The sequence below is a fragment of the Lathyrus oleraceus genome, chromosome 6 (genome assembly GCF_024323335.1).
Source record: "Lathyrus oleraceus cultivar Zhongwan6 chromosome 6, CAAS_Psat_ZW6_1.0, whole genome shotgun sequence".
Classification (NCBI taxonomy): Eukaryota; Viridiplantae; Streptophyta; class Magnoliopsida; order Fabales; family Fabaceae; genus Lathyrus; species Lathyrus oleraceus.
Genome location: NC_066584.1, coordinates 201235797 through 201256213, shown reverse-complemented (window position 1 = coordinate 201256213; position 20417 = coordinate 201235797). Strand labels below are relative to the sequence as shown.

At 36.2% G+C, this 20417-nt stretch overlaps 1 non-coding gene across 1 annotated transcript; it reads left to right on the top strand.

Annotated features, from left to right (window-relative positions):
- The first annotated feature begins 20107 nt into the window (after nucleotides 1–20107).
- Nucleotides 20108–20217, top strand: LOC127099161 (small nucleolar RNA R71). Its single transcript, XR_007793702.1, has one exon. It is a non-coding gene; the product is annotated as a small nucleolar RNA R71 (small nucleolar RNA).
- Nucleotides 20218–20417: the final 200 nt, after the last annotated feature.

Sequence of the window (20417 nt, the reverse complement as noted above, 5' to 3'; positions counted from 1 at the left end):
ATCAAAATCAGTTCTTAAAACTAGAATTGCGATAGTCCCCCGATGTGGAAGATCTATCACTTTTACAAGTAAATCTATTCGCTTAAAATTCTAAGAACAAAATTCTGGCTAAAAAAAAGACTGGTTAAACTGAAGACGGAAACCCTAATTTATACTCCCATTCTTGCCTTGAAAATCTAATAGTTGGCGTGTATTTAGGGTGGTTGGTTGAACAAGAAACACAGAGCGTGGAGAGAAATAAGGAGGAAAGGGCTTCGTGGCGAGTGCCACATGAGAGTGGCAGGCGCCACTCCTTTAGGTGGTGGGTGTTGCACCCCAAAATTTGCCCTCTATTTTTAACTCTAACCAATTTTTTGTTTCACATTCATTTGCATCATCTTCATAGCATAACATTTTTTTCTGTCTTAATATTAGCCGGAATAATTTCTCGGAATTTACAAACAGACTGGTCAAATTAGCTTTTTAACTGTGCCTAAAATTAGTCAACCAAAAAATTTCAAGTTTAAGTTTGCAAATGTCGGTAACATTAATCTGCGGTTCACGTGGTTTAATTTGACATGCTAAAAATATTTTTACGACTATTTTTGGTCATATGTTGATCAGTCTGAGCAGTTTAAACGGTCATAGTTTTTATTTCAAAATCCGACCAAACGCTGTATTTTTCCGAGTCATTTATTTCGTGCTGATTATTTTGACGTGTTCATTTTATTTTTTCGAGCATTTTAGTGCCCGACTTTTATTTTTTTTGAGTCTATTTATTTTTATATTGGGTCTAGAATAAATAAATAGGTTAATTAGTTTTTATTTTAATTTTAACTATTTTAATTATTTAACTTTATTCAGTTTTTAATTTAATATTGGGTTTCAAAATAAACTTAGGCCCATTATCATTAACCTAATTTGTTCCTATACATATTTACTAGCATGACTGATAGAGAGAGGCCAGAAAGACAGAACAAAAAAGAGAAACTGAGAGTGACTGATCTATACTATCGTACACATAGTTTGGTAATAGTTTATATATGATATATACTTTATCTATTTTGTTGATATATTTGTTACTGTGTTTCAAATACATGTTCATATGTGTGACTGTGCTATGTATTCCAGATACATGCGGTTTGGTTAAATATATATATATATATATTTCTATTTTATGTTATAATTTGATTATGTTTTCGGATCGGATCGTGTCAATACGCCGTTTTCACATATACGTGTATGAGGCGTGACATTTGTGTTATCCGATCCAGTTGCGATGATCGCAATTTTGCGCTAGCAACGCCGTTGTTTTTTTTTAATTCATATTTTTTTTTATATACATATATTTAGATTTGCACATTTTTTTCATAACTAACTACCCTGATTTTTCCTAAACCCTGACAATTTCGCCACAAACTCTAAATTTCAAACCTAAAACTTTAATCGTGTTGTTTCCTCTAAACCATAAACCTTTTCTTAAACCTTAACAAACCTTATTATTATTTCCTATTTTCGCTCATATTTATGTTATTCATACACTGTAACTGCTTCGCCCTTGTAATATTTTAAGTTTTAACTTGTAATATTTTCAGTTTTACTTTTCGCCATCTTTATTATGTAACTGCACCAAAGCGTTGTAATAATTAGGATTTTATTTTCTGCCATTTTGTTTTTCTGTCATTTATTTTTCTGCCATTTAAATTCCTGCCATTGATCCTATATTAACTGTGTGGTTTAGTAATGTAGGGCGTGAAAACCTACTAAATTAATTATTTAATATTTTTCTATAACCTTTATTTTATTTTTTTGTAAATAAATAATAAATACTAACTATTTTAATGACTTTTTTTTATTACTTACTTATAATAATAAATCCTTATATATTTTGTAAATAAAATCTAATTGACCATTTTTCTAATTGAATAATAATAATAAACCTATTAATCTAATAATTTGATATTTTCTATAACCTTTATTTATTTTGTAAATAACAAACTTAATATTTTTCATATAACTCTTTTATTTTATAATTTGTACATTAATATATTTTAAATTCTTTTATTATTACTAATTTATTTTAAACTCATATTTTTCTAATAACTTCTAAAAAAATCTAACTTGTTTAACCTAAAATAATTTCTTTTAAAATTCTAACCTTTTTATTATCACTTTATTATTATTGTTATTTTATTATTGCTTTATTACCATTGTTCATTTATTATTTTATTATTATTTGCTTTTGTCTATTCTATTTTTGCTTCATTATTTTCCTTATTTTAATTTTGTTTTATTTATAATATTAGGAACAAATGTATAGGTTGTAAATTTTTTCTTTATCGCCTCATTATTATGTATCTGTCCCATAGCCATGTAATAGTTTAGGAATTTATTTTTCTTGCTTTTATTTTTGTAAATATTTATTGCGTGGTTAGTAATTTAGGGAGTGCAAAAAAAACTAACTGTAAATAATTGAACTTAGAAAATTAAATTCAAGACAAATATCTGAAAAATAACACACACACGTAAGTCGATCTTTGATCGCCATCTGTACTTCCTAGGGTATTCCTCTTGGTTGCCTTCTTTAAATGGTCAAGTCCCTCGAAAATAGGGGTGTCTTATGCAAAGTCCCTTCAAACAGAAAAATCATCAAGTCCCTATAAACTTAAAAGATCAAGTCCCTATGAGGTTGCCTACGATATAATGATCTTGTCCCTTCGGTAAATATGATGATAGTCCCTACGAGTTGCTAAAGACACCCCTTATGTTGCCTTCATTGACCATACGATGACCCTACGCCCGTCCCTTAAACACATCCAAGGTAATGACTACCTATTCCTTAATAATAGGGACAGTCTTACCATTGAAGGAATATACGAGAACACGAAAGGCTTAATCTAGGGTAGGTATCTCATAGTTACTTGCTCACACTTTTCAAAATTACTTTTACACCTCACAATTTCTAAACTAGGCTTTGTATACACCCATACGAGGGTCATTACAAAGTACTTAAAGAAATTTTTCTAATCGCACACTACACTATTGCAAACAAACAAAGTGAGCTAAGTAACTAAGAGCCCATGGATAACCATGGATATAAAGGGTGCTAATACCTTCCCTTTGTATAACCTACCCCCCGAACTCAATCTTTTTAAGGTCTTTCCTGTTCTTTTATGTCCTTTCCTTTTGGATAAAATAAAAGTCGGTGGTGACTCTTGCTATCCGCAACATTTAACTAAAGTCAGTTCTCCCACCGTGTTACAGAACTGGCGACTCTGCTGGGGATTTAATAAAAGAGGGGTACCCTTAGGAATTAGATCACTTTAAAATTGTTTGCCTTGTTTGCTTTATACTTATCTGTTGGGTGCTCTTATGTGTGAAAGACCCTAACCCAGATCTAGTGTACCTTAGGTAAATGGCAATAGACCAAGGAAACTGTACGGCGTATATCGATATGGTTGATCTGGTGGCCATAGTTAGTGTGACTTCTTGGTTGGTGCTTATGTTCCTTAAGCAAGTTGAGGATAATATGAGGCTGCCATATGTTGTCAATACACTAACTGACTTTTAGAACCCTAGTCATCCCATCTTGGCCTTTAGAAAGTAGTGAGATAACCGGCTTTGGTGAAGACTGAAGTTGGTTGATACTCGATACTACACTCATTGAGATCCTAAACTTGGAGGGTTTTGGTTGGCAAGTAAGTTGCCTACTGAACAACCACCCTTGTGAAGGATCAATGATTTTGAGATCCCTTAGAACCTGGTTAGTTTTGTAGGACAGGATGAATCAACCAAACTTCAGGGGAGGGTACTTACCTTTAAACCTCATGCAAGCCTTCAAACCTAGGGCTATTGTGTGACTTGTTTGTGTGTGCCACATGTTTGTGATTGAGCATAACATCATAGCATCATCATGCATCATAAGCATAGCATTTTCACTAACCATTTCAAGGACCAAAGGATTTATCTTTATTGCAGGTCATGGCTTCTGCTCGTAGGAATACTATCCGGATCAACTTTGTAGGAATACCTCCTAAGCTTAAGGAATTGGTCTCTCAAGTTTCTGAAAACTCCCAGTTCATCAAGAGGCATGGTCACCTACTGGATCTAGTCACTTCAGGGTTCAATGAAGACATGATGAGTGTCCTGTTTCAGTTCTTTGACCCTAAACATCATTGCTTCACATTTCCCGACTATCAGCTGGTTCCTACAATGGAAGAGTTCTCCAAGTTTCTGGGTATACCTATTCTTGATCAGAAACCCTTCACAGGCTTGGAAAAAGAGCCTAAGCCTGAAGTCATTGTTGCAGCCTTACATTTAAAGAAATCAGACATTGTCCTAGAAACAAGGAGTGGAGTTAAGGGTATTCTTGCTAAGGTATTGGTGGAGAAAGCTCAAGTATTCCTGAAGGCTATGAGTTATGATGCTTTTGAGGAGATCTTAGCCCTATTGACTTATGGCTTAGTACTGTTCCCCAATCCAGACCAGTTCATAGACGTACACGCCATCAACATATTTCTGACTCGCAATCCAGTGCCTACATTACTTGGAGACATCTTACACTCTCTTCATACCCGTACTACGAAGGCACGAGGAACTCTGATGTGTTGCATACCTCTATTATCTAGGTGGTTTATTTCTCACCTTCCTCGATCAGTGATGAAGAATGAACAAGGGTTCAGGTGGTCCAAGAGGATTATGTCACTTTCTCATTCAGATATTCATTGGTGCTCTAGATCTATGGAGAATGTTACCATCATTGACCGTTGTGGGGAGTTCCCTAATGTGCCACTCCTTGGCATAAGAGGGGGCATTACCTACAACCCTTCTTTAGCTCTACGTCAGTTTGGTTACGCTCGGACTGATGGTCCTCATGACATGCTTATTCAGGGTATTGTGTTCGACTACGACAACGATCTTCAAGGTTACCGTCAAAGGTTCATACGAGCATGGGGTAAAGTGAACAAGGTTGACAGCAAGACTCTGGAACCCAAGTACACTATTCCTATGGAACCATATCTCAGATGGGTACGATCTCGTGCTCAGACTCTTATGATGCCATATCCTGATATCCTGCCAGTTACCATGGAGCCTGTTGCTGAAGGAGATACTTCTTACATCATTCTTCATCCAGACATGCCCACTGGCATGGAAGAGTTACAGAGGTCCTGGATCTAGTTGAAGGAGCAAAGAGATACTTTTGAGACTCATTACAAGGCAAGTCAAGAAAGAATCCTGGAGCTAACAAAACAACTTCACGAGGAGCGGAATCTCAACTCATACCTCAACACAAAGAGGAAACGTCCATGGGAGACTTAAAACCCCATTTTTTGTATTCATTTCATTTTTTGTAAGCCCAAGGGGCAAACAAGTTTATTACTAATAAAAGTTTACTTTTTGGTGGTTTAAACAAATTTAAATCCTACGGTCCTTGAAAACATTGCATAAGCATCTACATACCATATTATTGCATCACAGGTTTCTTATGAACAGGTATCTTATCTTCTCGCTGTTTACCTCAGCAGAAATGGCTCTTGAACAGACTGTCAAGATCACTTCCAAGGGTCCTATCAAAATTACTGCTGAAGGCCTGGTGAAGACTGTTGCTGAAGTTAGAGTGCCTCCCATGATTATTACCACTCTTGGCCCCATTCTTTATACTTCTGATAAAGCTATACCCTGGAATTACGATTCTGATGTTTATATCCATGGTGTTAAGCAGGAACCTTTGACTGATACACCTGTTACTGATGATAACCTTGATGTTGATAATATTGCTGGATCTAGTAAGATCACCAGAAGTGGAAGAATTTTCTCTCCTCCAGCTACCTCAAAAAATACAGTTCTTCCGACTACTATCTCCACTTCTGAGCCAAGTACTGATGCTCGAGGCAAAGGTCCTGTGGTTGAACCTGTGCAAGCTGAAGCACCGACTGCTGAAAATCTCTCTAAACAGATGGAAGAAGTGCTGAAGATCATTCGTAAGAGTGATTATGATATTGTTGACCAGTTGGGGCATACTCCCTCCAAAATTTCCATGTTGTCTTTGTTGTTGTGTTCTGAGGCTCATGCTAAAGCCTTGATCAAATTCTTAAGGACTGCTCATGTACCAAATGAAATTTCTGCGGATCAATTTGAAAATTGTGTTGCACATCTGACTTATGATAATGGGTTAGGTTTTTCTGATGCTGACTTGACTCCTGCCAAAAGAAACCACAACAGAGCTTTACATATCTCCATTGAATGTAGGGGCACTACCTTGTCTCATGTGGTGATAGACAATGGCTCTTCATTGAATGTACTTCCCAAAGAGGTTCTGAACAAGCTCAGTCCTGAAGATGCTGTGTTAAGATCAAGTAATATAGTGGTGAGAGCCTTTGATGGTTCAAGAAGAGTGGTGCATGGAGAAATAGATCTCCCGATCAAAGTAGGCTCTCAAGTCTTCGATTCTACCTTCTATGTAATGGATATTCGTCCTGCGTACTCTTGTTTGCTTGGGCGCCCCTGGATCCACGGGGCAGGTGTTGTGACCTCCACTCTACATCAGAAGCTGAGATATCCAGTGAAGGGAAAGATCGTAACTGTTTATGGAGAGGAAGAATATATGGTCAGTCATGTGAACACATTTAAGTATGTTGAAGTGGAAGGTGAATATGTTGAGACTCCTTGCCAGACATTTGAAGTAGTTCCTTGGGTCGTTCCCGCTACTGAAGCTCCTCCTGTGGTTAAAAGAGTTCCTGTGGTTACCAGAGTACCTCCTACAATGGCTTCCCTCGAAGATGCTAGAGTTGTGGTTGAAGAAGGTGGTTGTACTATTTGGGGTCAGCTTCCCGACATTCCTTACAAGTCTGACAAGTTTGGTTTGGGTTTCACTGCAGAGTCCCAGAAGGTTGTTCGTCGTGCTCGTGCTGTTCGTATCACCAATCAAGGGAACATGAAAGATCAAATCAATGTTGTGGGTGACTATAATGAAGACTACAATCTGGATAACTGGATTTTTCCTACTGTGGGTGATGGGCTCAACAATTGGAAGACTGAAGACGTTATTCCTATCTCCTTTAGTCAGGAGTAAATACTATTACTGTGTTGAACAATTAAACTTTTAAGCCTTGTGCCTTACCCGGGGCACGATGGTTTGCTTGTTTCGCGACGTCATTTCATTTGCATACTTCATTCAATAAAAATCAATGGACGTTTCGTTTTCGTAAATATTGGGCTCTTTGTTTTTCTTTTATTTTATTTTCATCAGCTATGTGTTCTTACACACACCCACATCACTAAAATGCAGATCCTCATCCACTCTGGATCCTATTGATAACAGTTCTACTATTGCCAATTATAATTTCGAGAATCCGATCTATCAAGCTGAAGATGGAAAGGATGAAGATTGTGAAGTACCTGTAGAGCTTGCTAGGTTATTACAACAAGAATAGAAAGCTACACAGCCGCATGAGGAATCAATTGAGGTTGTAAATCTGGGTACTGAAGTAGACAAGAAAGAAGTCAAAATAGGAGCAGGCTTGGAAAACAGTGTCAAAGAAAGATTGAGTCAGATGTTACGTAACTATGTAGAGGTTTTCGCTGGAAAAATCAAGAGATGATATGGAATGATGAATGTCAAGAAGCTTTTGACAAAATCAAGAAGTATCTCCAAGAACCTATAAATCTGGTGCCACCAGTTGAAGGAAGACCTCTAATCATGTATTTGACCGTGTTAGAAAATTCAATAGGGTGTGTGTTGGGGCAACATGACGAGTCTGGTCGAAAAGAGCATGCAATATACTACCTTAGCAAAAGGTACCGATTGTGAAACAAGATACTCCCAGCTCGAGAAAGCTTGCTATGCTTTGGCTTAGGCTGCTCACCGACTAAGACAGTATATGTTGAATCATACCACTTTATTGATTTCTAAGATGGATCTTATCAAATATACATCTGAGAAACCTGCTCTCTCCGGAAGAACAACAAGATGATTGCTGAACTCTGCACGCAGTTCAAAATAAAACACCATAACTCTTCTCCGTACCGGCCAAAGATGAATGGCGCCGTGGAGGCTGCTAATAAGAATATTAAGAAGATCATACAAAAGATGACAGTAACATACAAAGACTGGCATGAGATGTTACCCTTTGCTCTTCATGGTTATCGCACTTCAGTACGCACTTTGACAGGGGCAACTCCTTTCTCTTTGGTCTACGGAATGGAAGCCGTGTTACCAGTGGAAGTTCAGATTCTCTCTCTAAGAATCATGAAAGAGGCAGGTTTAGACGAGGATGAATGGATTCAGACTCGACCAGATAAATTTGATTGATGAGAAGAGGTTGGCAGCTGTTTGTCATGGTCAGATGTACCAGAAACGGATGATCAAAGCTTTCAATAAGAAGGTTAAGCCAAAGATATATCAGGCTGGTGACTTGGTAATCAAGCGTATCATACTACCACAGGGTGATCCTAGGGGCAAGTGGACTCCTACATATGAAGGACCATTTATGGTCAAAAGAGTATTCTCAGGAGGTGCCATGATGCTTACTACTATGGATGGTGAAGACTTTCCACAGCTTGTAAACGCAGACATAGTTAAAAAATACTACGCATAAAAAGAGACCCGCTAGGTTGACTGGCCTAGGCAAAAATAAGGGCATCCCGGCAAACCAAAAGGGTTCGGGAAAAAATTAGGGATATATATAAAAAAAATGTACACCCGGCAAGTCGAAAACCTGAAAAGGCGGCTTGGGCAAAAAAGGGTATCCCAGTGGATTGAAAACCTGAAAGGGCAATCCAGGCAAAAGTTAGGGATTAAAGCGTATGACTATGTCTCGTTTGGATCACTCATGTAACTTCAACTGATGGTGCTACCTAAATCAAGTTCAAACAGATAAAGATCAATCCAATCGTTTTTGTCTCAACAGCAGAAGATGAGATATTTGAAGATAATGGCAATAGTAGAATTGAAACTCAATAGGATCATTTTTCACATAGCTGTTTTCTTTGTTTTATAAAAATTTACGACGAATTCCTCTTACTAGGATTTCTGTCTCCTTGTACAAACTTGCCTATGTATAGGTCACTTTGTGATATAAATAAAATTTCATCTTTGAATCCAGATTTACTTTTACTCTATTTACATAAGCGAAAACGTCCATTGGTTGTGTTTGAATGTATGTATGCTTTTGAATACGATTGATGTTTACCAGAAATGCATAAAATGCAGTAATAGTATTTACTAAGGACGAACGAGGGTAGTAGTTCAACGAAGCTTCGCCGGTTCATCCCCACTACAAATCCCCAGTAGAGCAAATCTATCTTTATAGATACTTCGAATTACGTCTCCCCTTGAATTTATGTCCATCTCTTTTATCCTCAGTCGGAATACTCGGGAACTTATTCCTTCAATAGAAGTACGACGAACGAATACGGGAAGTGACAAATACTATACTATCAAACAAGACGGGAACGAGTTCCTCATATTCTTCAGCAACGAATCGGGATTTATTTTCCCTAGCCAGCAGTTGTTATACAAAGATATCCGGACGCTTCAGGCCGCATGATTCATACATACATCATTTACATCATACCATGGCATATCCATAAGTGCATAATACATTTACTTAGATGCACCATGCCATGCATGCATACATATTGCATAAACTAACCTTTTCCTTGCAGGATGGTTATATACAGATAAAATACTATCAACAATTCACAACAGGTCAGAAACGATCTATACGAAGATCTAGTGCTGATACTTAATCATTACTCAAGGTGTCCTTGGATAGTAGGCAAACGGTCTATACGAAGATCTATTCCCTAGTCCAGGATATTTTCAGGAGATTTCATCCTGACACTCTTTTGTTCTTGGATATTAGGCAAACGGTCTATACGAAGATCTATTCCCTAATCCAGGATATTTCCAGAAGAGATAATCATCACGAAGATTTATTTCTACTGGTCTATTCAACAATTCAAAACAGTTCAGAGACGATCTATACGAAGGTCTAGTGCTGATACTTAATTCAGAAAGAAATCGCCACGAAGATTTGGTTCTGACACTTAAATTAAAAGTATGTTCTTAGATACGATTCAGAGACGGCCTATACGAAGACCTAGTACTGATATCCAGTATCAACATCAAGATATTATCACCTCCTGATATTATGGATGGCATCTATAAGCCCATCTCCAGTTCTTCCAAGTGGCATCTTCAAGCCCACTTAAGCATATACAACCAGTCATCAGTGTTACTTTACGCACCGGCGAGTGCAAATTTTTGGGCTTTTGTGTTTAATCCCCTTCCACCTTCCAAGTCACGAATGGCACACAGGCCAATCTAACTCCTCAGGTTTCAGAAAATTGAACAGGGGCAGCTGTTGCACCCCAAAATTTGCCCTCTATTTTTAACTCTAACCAATTTTTTGTTTCACATTCATTTGCATCATCTTCATAGCATAACATTTTTTTTTCTGTCTTAATATTAGCCGGAATAATTTCTCAGAATTTACAAACAGACTGGTCAAATTAACTTTTTAACTGTGCCTAAAATTAGTCAACGAAAAAATGTCAAGTTTAAGTTTGCAAATGTCGGTAACATTAATCTGCGGTTCACGTGGTTTAATTTGACATGCTAAAAATATTTTTACGACTATTTTTGGTCATATGTTGATCAGTCTGAGCAGTTTAAACGGTCATAATTTTTATTTCAAAATCCGACCAAACGCTGTATTTTTCCGAGTCATTTATTTCGCGCTGATTATTTTGACGTGTTCATTTTATTTTTTCGAGCATTTTAGTGCCCGACTTTTATTTTTTTTTTAGTCTATTTATTTTTATATTGGGTCTAGAATAAATAAATAGGTTACTTAGTTTTTATTTTAATTTTAACTATTTTAATTATTTAACTTTATTCAGTTTTTAATTTAATATTGGGTTTCAAAATAAACTTAGGCCCATTATCATTAACCTAATTTGTTCCTATATATATTTACTAGCATGACTGATAGAGAGAGGCCAGAAAGACAGAACAAAAAAGAGAAACTGAGAGTGGCTGATCTATACTATCGTACACATAGTTTGGTAATAGTTTATATATGATATATACTTTATCTATTTTGTTGATATATTTGTTACTGTGTTTCAAATACATGTTCATATGTGTGACTGTGTTATGTATTCCAGATACATGCGGTTTGGTTAAATATATATATATTTCTATTTTATGTTATAATTTGATTATGTTTTCGGATCGGATCGTGTCAATACGCCGTTTTCACATATACGTGTATGAGGCGTGACATTTGTGTTATCCGATCCAGTAGCGATGATCGCAATTTTGCGCTAGCAACGCCGTTGTTTTTTTTTTAATTCATATTTTTTTTTTATATACATATATTTAGATTTGCACATTTTTTTCATAACTAACTACCCTGATTTTTCCTAAACCCTGACAATTTCGCCACAAACTCTAAATTTCAAACCTAAAACTTTAACCTTGTTGTTTCCTCTAAACCATAAACCTTTTCTTAAACCTTAACAAAACTTATTATTATTTCCTATTTTCGCTCATATTTATGTTATTCATACACTGTAACTGCTTCGCCCTTGTAATATTTTAAGTTTTAACTTGTAATATTTTCAGTTTTACTTTTCGCCATCTTTATTATGTAACTGCACCAAAGCGTTGTAATAATTTGGATTTTACTTTCTGCCATTTTATTTTTCTGCCATTTATTTTTCTGCCATTTAAATTCCTGCCATTGATCCTATATTAACTGCGTGGTTTAGTAATGTAGGGCGTGAAAACCTACTAAATTAATTATTTAATATTTTTCTATAACCTTTATTTATTTATTTTGTAAATAAATAATAAATACTAACTATTTTAATAACTTTTTTTTATTACTTACTTATAATAATAAATCCTTATATATTTTGTAAATAAAATCTAATTGACCATTTTTCTAATTGAATAATAATAATAAACCTATTAATCTAATAATTTGATATTTTCTATAACCTTTATTTATTTTGTAAATAACAAACTTAATATTTTTCATATAACTCTTTTATTTTATAATTTGTACATTAATATATTTTAAATTCTTTTATTATTAATAATTTATTTTAAACTCATATTTTTCTAATAACTTCTAAAAAAATCTAACTTGTTTAACCTAAAATAATTTCTTTTAAAATTCTAACATTTTTATTATCACTTTATTATTATTGTTATTTTATTATTGCTTTATTACCATTGTTCATTTATTATTTTATTATTATTTGCTTTTGTCTATTCTATTTTTGCTTCATTATTTTCCTTATTTTAATTTTATTTTATTTATAATATTAGGAACAAATGTATAGGTTGTAAATTTATTCTTTCTCACCTGATTATTATGTATCTATCCCATAGCCATGTAATAGTTTAGGAATTTATTTTTCTTGCTTTTATTTTTGTAAATATTTATTGCGTGGTTAGTAATTTAGGGAGTGCAAAAAAAACTAACTGTAAATAATTGAACTTAGAAAATTAAATTCAAGACAAATATCTGAAAAATAACACTCACACACGTAAGTCGATCTTTGATCGCCATCTGTACTTCCTAGGGTATTCCTCTTGGTTGCCTTCTTTAAATGGTCAAGTCCCTCGAAAATAGGGGTGTCTTAAGCAAAGTCCCTTCAAACAGAAAAATCATCAAGTCCCTATAAACTTAAAAGATCAAGTCCCTATGAGGTTGCCTACGATATAATGATCTTGTCCCTTCGGTAAATATGATGATAGTCCCTACGAGTTGCTAAAGACACCCCTTATGTTGCCTTCATTGACCATACGATGACCCTACGCCCGTCCCTTAAACACATCCAAGGTAATGACTACCTATTCCTTAATAATAGGGACAGTCTTACCATTGAAAGAATATACGAGAACACGAAAGACTTAATCTAGGGTAGGTATCTCATAGTTACTTGCTCACACTTTTCAAAATTACTTTTACACCTCACAATTTCTAAACTAGGCTTTGTATACACCCATACGAGGGTCATTACAAAGTACTTAAAGAAATTTTTCTAATCGCACACTACACTCTTGCAAACAAACAAAGTGAGCTAAGTAACTAAGAGCCCATGGATAACCATGGATATAAAGGGTGCTAATACCTTCCCTTTGTATAACCTACCCCCCGAACTCAAAATCTTTTTAAGGTCTTTCCTGTTCTTTTATGTCCTTTCCTTTTGGATAAAATAAAAGTCGGTGGCGACTCTTGCTATCCGCAACATTTAACTAAAGTCAGTTCTCCCACCGTGTTACAGTGGGCACCACCCCTTTGTATTTTCTTTGTTTTCTTTCCTTTTCCTTTCCTTTTTTATCTTTTTCCGATTTGCTCGCACAAACACTTCTTATTTGATAAATACCTGAAATGAACACAAAATACGGCATAATGGTATTGAAAATAAGTAAAAAGCAATGAAAGTCAAGTCAAGTCAAATATACGATACATTTTTGCGTTATCAAACTCCCCCATACTTAAACCTTTGCTTGTCCTCAAGGAAATGTTGCACTTATGAATAAAAGAACTTTGGAAAATTTGACAGCATATAGTATCAAGACTCGTGAAAAACACAGTTGCATTCAAAAATTCATTCTAGGCTACAAACTCTACTTCGGTTAAAAATTGCATCAATAGGTGCTAACTTCCACACTAAGGGTATCGTTGGAACACAAACTCGCAATCGTGCAATCATAAGTCTCCCTCCTATACGAACCAATCTGAATCATGTCATCATGCCTAAACCTAACTTACTCATTCTTATTTTTATCCTTTTTTATTCTAGTGCAATCACATTAAACCCGTTATCCTTTCACATTCATAGCAAGATAATTTGTTAGTGACTACGATCTTATTATTATTTTATTATTTTTTTCTTTTTCTCATAGTTTGGCTCGAATAACAACTAAAGATGGTTGCACTGTTGGGTTAAATGACCGGGTGAGGGTCACCTAACTTAGAAGGAACAATACTTTTTATTAATTTGGTCATTCTTTTTCTCTTTTAAGCCCAAGATCATACACTTATTTGAACCGACTTCTTGCGTAGTGTGTGTTTAGGATGGTGCTGACTTCTAGATAAACTACTTAAGGAATATGGATAGAATTTAAGGCTATGGCATGACAAGTACTCAAATCGATCTTATACTTGGGAGATTTAAGGTGTTAAAAGGATACCGATCTTGTAAAGGTTTTCCAAGTCTCTACAATCCAACCTAAGTTTTATCTATAACTTAGAATTTTCAAAAGATGCACTGTGTTTCTAAGTCAAGATTTTCTCAAAAGTTTGGTATGGCTCAAGAAAATGGGAGAATCAATAAATAACAGAAACCACACATAAAGACTTGACAGTGCATGATATAACGGAAACCATACATAAAGACTTGACAGTGCATGATATTTGACTCAACTAACACTTAACAATTTAACAAAGGAAATGAAAATAGTTAAATCTACCTAGAAAGCGATAAATAAAAGCGATAAATCTTCCTCCCCCATACTTAAATCGAGCGTTGTCCCCAATGTGATGACATAAGGTAAGAAAGGAAGGTAGAACCTATAATGTCTACTACTTGTGGCCTCTGCCACGTGTTCGTCCACGTCCACCATTTCCAGGCTGGTGAGGTGGCATACCCACATATGAGACATGGTCTTGGAGGTCCTCCACACGTACTGTCAAATCTACCATCTCATCGATCAAACCCGACATGTTATGTTCATTCCTGAAAGCATAATCATGCTGATCGTGCTGTATCTGTCGAAGGATCAGCATCATCTCAGTTTGTTGAGCTTCCATGTGTTGAATCTGTTGGTCGGGACGAGCTTCTAATTCGCTACGTCACATCATTTTAGCATAAATGTCATCAAGAGTGGTAGGTATATCCTTATTTCTTCTTCTAGGCCTACGCCTGGACGATGTACCTACAACATTTTCATAAGAAACATGTGTCGTGTGTGTGTGTGTGTCATTTCAAATCAAAGAGCCAATTGTTTCTGTCATGTATACTAGTCCTATAGTTTGACAAGATAACCAGGTGCACATCTTGATTGTTGATAAGGAATTCAAACTCATCCGAGCCCAGGTTTCGAATAATGCTAGTGTTAAAATAGAACTGAATGTGCATGGGTCGGATTCAACCTAGAGGGTTAAGTCTAATGAGTGGTTGTCTCAGTCCAATAGCATTGGCAATCATGGTAACTAAGCTTCCTATTAGGATTGGTCCATGGGTTGCTTGTGCCATACGATCAAAGTTGGCTATCATAAATGTAGCAGCATTAACGGGACGGGCTTGTGAAGCACAATACATTATGAAGAGCTCATCTTTGGACACGGAGGTTATGTTTTCTTCTTTTCTGAATAGGGTGTGAGCTAGGATCTTATGAAAATAACGGATCACAGGATTATGAACATTCTCAGAATGCATGACATTTGGTTCAGGATGGTTATTCCCAATAATGCTTCCCCAAAAACAGTTTAGTTCAAGGTTCATGAGTAGTTCTTCTTGGGTGACGGTAAAGACATCAGGGCCATTTGGGAATCCTAGCATTTCATCCATTTCTCTATGGTTATAGCGATAATCTACACCAAACATCCTAAAAGTGATAAGGCCTCTATTGAATCCAAAACTATGGTTAGGCAAGTAAGCAAGGGAGCTCAGGAATTCAAGGGTTAGCCTATGGTAAGAACTAAATCTTCTTCTAACAGAAAAATTATCCCAACCAATTTGGTTAAGCAGAAACATAACACTATCTCGGATACCTAGCTTAGTCATGGTAAGTCCATTAGGATAGATAGTTAGTGCCATCTCTCTTTGAGCTAAAGCTTCAAAGCGTCTCCTCTGACCTCTGCCTCTGAAAATGATATCCATATAGTCTACTTGTTGTATCGTGAAAGTTAGTAGCTAGCTAAATTTAAGTTAGCCTGGGAGTAAGTAGACAATAGTGTTAAATCAGTAATGGTTAATTATAAAGAAAAGTACCGAGTAACTTTATGAAAGGGAGAAAAAAGATGAAAAATAAGAAATAGTAAGGAATAATAATAGAGAACATAGAATTAATAATTCAAAATAAGATGCGGGTTATCTCCCACCAAATGCTCTGTTTATTGTCGTAAGCTCGACAAAATTTAACAAAAGATTAATTTTAGGAGTGAGCGGGCAGCTCAGCAAGCTTTAGATTAGTGGAATAGTCTCTGTTGTCAATGTTATGATAATGTTTCAAGCGCTGCCCGTTTACGATAAATGGTTCACTAGATTTGCCCTTTATTTCTATTGCTCCATTTGGAAAAACTTTGGTAATTTCAAAGGGACCGGACAACCTAGAATGAAGTTTGCCTGGAAAAAGTTTAAGTCGAGAATTAAACAGAATTACTACGTCACCCTCATTAAACTCTTTCCTCGATATACGCTTGTCATGCCACTTTTTAGTTCTTTCTTTATAGATCCGAGCATTCTCGTATGCGTATAATCTAAGTTCTTCCAGTTCATGGATATCTAAAATTCTCTTCTCGCCTGCGGCAGTATAATTTAGATTAAGGGTCTTAACGGCCCAATAAGCTTTATGCTCTAATTCTACCGGCAGATGACACAATTTTCCATAAACTAGCTTAAATGGTGTGGTTCATATCGGGGTCTTATAAGCTGTCATATATGCCCATAGAGCTTCGTGTAACTTTGAAGACCAATCTTTCCTAGAGGTGGCAACTGTTTTTTCTAAGATTTGCTTAATTTCTCTATTTGAGACCTTTACTTGCCCACTTGTTTGTGGGTGATAGGGTGTTGCTACACGGTGTCAGACTCCATATTTCAGTAACAGTTTTTCAAAGATCTTTGAAATGAAATGGGAGCCACCATCACTGATGACAAGTCTCGGCACATTGAATCTAGGAAAAAATTTATGCTTGAACAACCTAATGACTACTCGCACGTCATTTGTTGGAGAGGCTATAACCTTGATTCATTTCGATACGTAATCAACAATAATGAGTATGTAATTGTTACCAAAAGGAGATGGGAATGGTCCCATGAAATTAATTCCCCACACGTCAAAGACTTCTACTTCTAAAATGCCTTTAAGTGGCATTTCGTCGTGTCTAGAGATGTTTCTAGTGCGTTGGCACTGCTCACAATTTATGACCGTGATGTAGATATCTTTCCACATAGTGGGCCAAAAGAGGTCAGCTTGTAAGATCTTGGCGCAAGTCTTTGAAGTGCTTGCATGTCCTCTAGGGGGAGCATAATGACAGTGAGAAATTATATTTTCTACTTCATCTTCGGGGACACCTCGATAAAAAATACCATCGGCGCCTCTCTTGAAAATCATAGGCACATCCCAATAATACTGTTTAAGATCATGGAAGAATTTCTTCTTTTGTTGGTAAGTTAAATCTGGTGGAAGAACTCCAACTGATAAGTAGTTGACAAAGTCAGCATACCATGACAGTGTGGTTGTAGTATAAATTGCTTCCACAACTTCATTTGCTTCGGTATCATTATAAGTTAATGAGCATTCAACTATATTACTTTCCAACAGGGATATGAGTCGTCCATAAGGGAAATCATCATTTATAGGCACTCGTTCAGGTTCAATGCCTTCCATTCTTGACAAGTGATCAACTATGACATTTTCAGTGCCTTTCTTATCTTTGATTTCTAAATCAAACTCTTATAGGAGTAAAATCCACCTTAGAAGTCTTGGTTTGGCGTCCTTTTTACTTAATAGGTACTTAATTGCAACATGATCAGTATAGATAATTATTTTTGCTCCTACTAGGTAAGAACGAAATTTATCCAAAGCGAACACGACATCTAAAAGTTCCTTTTCCGTAGTGGCGTAGTTCATCTGTGAAAGATCTAAGGTTCTACTTGCGTAATAGATTGCATGAAGCTTTTTATCCTTTCTTTGTCCTAAGACCACGCCTACGGCATAAACACTAGCGTCACACATGATTTCAGACGGTAATCTCCATTCAGGTGGTTGAATGATAGGTGCGGTGATGAGAGCTGTTTTTAAATGTTCAAATGATTTTAAGCATTTGTAGTCAAAGATGAATTCGACGTCTTCCATTAATAGGCCAGTTAGTGGTTTGGTTATTTTAGAGAAATCTTTAATGAATCGTCGGTAGAAACCGGCGTGTCCTAAGAAACTTCGTATTTTCTTACAGTTTTCGGAGGATGAAGGTTTTCTATAACTTCTATTTTAGCTTTGTCAATTTCAATCCCCTTATCAGACACTATGTATACAAGTAAGATTCCTTGTCGGACCATGAAATGTCATTTTTCCCAATTTAACACGAGATTCACTTTTACGCATCTTTCAAGTACTATTTCTAGCTTCGATAAACATCCTTCAAAAATCTGTCCACAAACAGAGAAATCGGCCATAAATACTTCCATGATATCGTCTATAAAATCAGCGAAAATTGACATCATGCATCATTAGAAAGTTGCGGGAACGTTACATAGTCCAAACGACATTCGTCGATAAGCAAATGTACCATAAGGACAAGTGAAGGTTGTTTTTTCTTGGTCGTTAGGATGAATAGGGATTTGAAAGAATCCTGAATAACCATCTAAATAGCAGAAGTGAGAATGCTTAGCCAATCGTTCAAGCATTTGATTAATAAAAGGTATAGGAAAGTGATCCTTTTGAGTGGCTTTGTTCAATTTCCTATAATCAATGCACATTCTGCTTCTAGTCACAACTCTTTGTGCTATAGATTCACCTTTTTCATTCTTAACAACTGTAACACCTCCCTTCTTTGGTACGACATGTACCAGGCTAACCCATTGACTATCGGATATCGGGTATATAATTCCTGCCTCTAATAGCTTTTGCATTTCTCTCTTGACTTCATCACTCAGAACGAGATTTATCCTTCTTTGATGTTCTCTAGAGGTCTTACTGTCTTCCTCTAGCATAATGCGATGCATGCATATGGAAGGAATTATTCCTTTTAGATCTGAGATATTATAGCCTAAAGTAGTTGGATATTTTCTTAAAACATGTAGGAGTTTCTCGGTTTCTATTTGTCCTAAGTTTGCGTTAACAATTATAAGTCGCTCGAGTTCCATGTCTAGGAATTCGTACCTTAAACTTTTGGGTAGTGTTTTAAGTTCTAATGTTGGTTTCTTCAGGCAATGCATATGATTGGATGTCAGTGCTAGACATTCACTTAAACTGTCATCTTGGTATTCCTTACGCCAATTGTCATCTTCAAAAATAGGAGGCAATGGAATTTTCAATATCTCGGAGTATGAATTTTTTTCATTCTCCATTTCTCTCACACAACATGTATCGTCTATAGCTGGTGCCTTTAAGAATTGCTTCAAAATAAGTTCGACTTTTTCTTCACCAACTTCAAAGGTTAGCTTTCCTTTCTTTACATCTATAATGGCTCCGGTAGTAGCTAAGAATGGTCTTCCTAATATGATGGGGATATTGGAATCCTGCTTTATGTCCATGATTATGAAATAAGTAGGAATATAGAATTGATCTATGCGCACTGGAACGTTCTCTAGCATACCTACGGGAAATTTAACAGAACAATCAACTAGTTGTACGGACATCCTAGTTGTGGCAGCCTTATGATATCCTGGTGGTACAACAGGTGCTTGGCTAGGTACATACAATGACTTTTTGGTTTTGTGCGAAAAGTTCGGATGGTTCTTCCAACCTGGGTTATAGATGTTTGAGTAATGGTTTCCTTGATCATAATTCATTTGGTTTGTGGAGATTCCTACCAAAAGTTGACATTCAAGGGGAGCATGCCCAGGAACTCCCCATAACTCGCAGCTCGGAGCTACGACAACCACAGTGGTTGCGAGTGTTATGGTCAGGTTTTCTATATTTAGAGTGAGAGCATTTACTTTAGCATTGACATGGTCAAGACTGTCTTTCGTTGGAGGTTTCTCTATGGAGGTTCTTTCACTTTCCCATTGATAGTGATTCTGGGCCATACTTTCGATAAGTTGATAAGCCTCATTGTAGGGTTTATCCATCAGTGCGCCATCCGCGACAACATCTATTGTCAATCTTATGTTGTACAAGAGACCATTGTAAAAGGTATGGATGATCAATCACTCTTGCAGACCGTGATGTGGAGAAAGCCTCATCATGTCCTTGTATCTCTCCCATGCTTCAAAAATAGATTCATTGTCTTTTTGTTTAAACCTGTTTGAAATTCTAGTTAACAGACTTTCGATGTCACACTGGATGTTATGACATCCAATTCTGCGCAGACAAGAATGATGCATAACTTAAATGTAAAGTGCAGTAAATAACACAAAGAATTGTTTACCCAGTTCGGTGACAAACACACCTACGTCTAGGGGCTATCAAGCCAGGGAGGAAATCCACTATTAGCAGTATTAATTCAGGCCTTAAACCAACTGTTTAA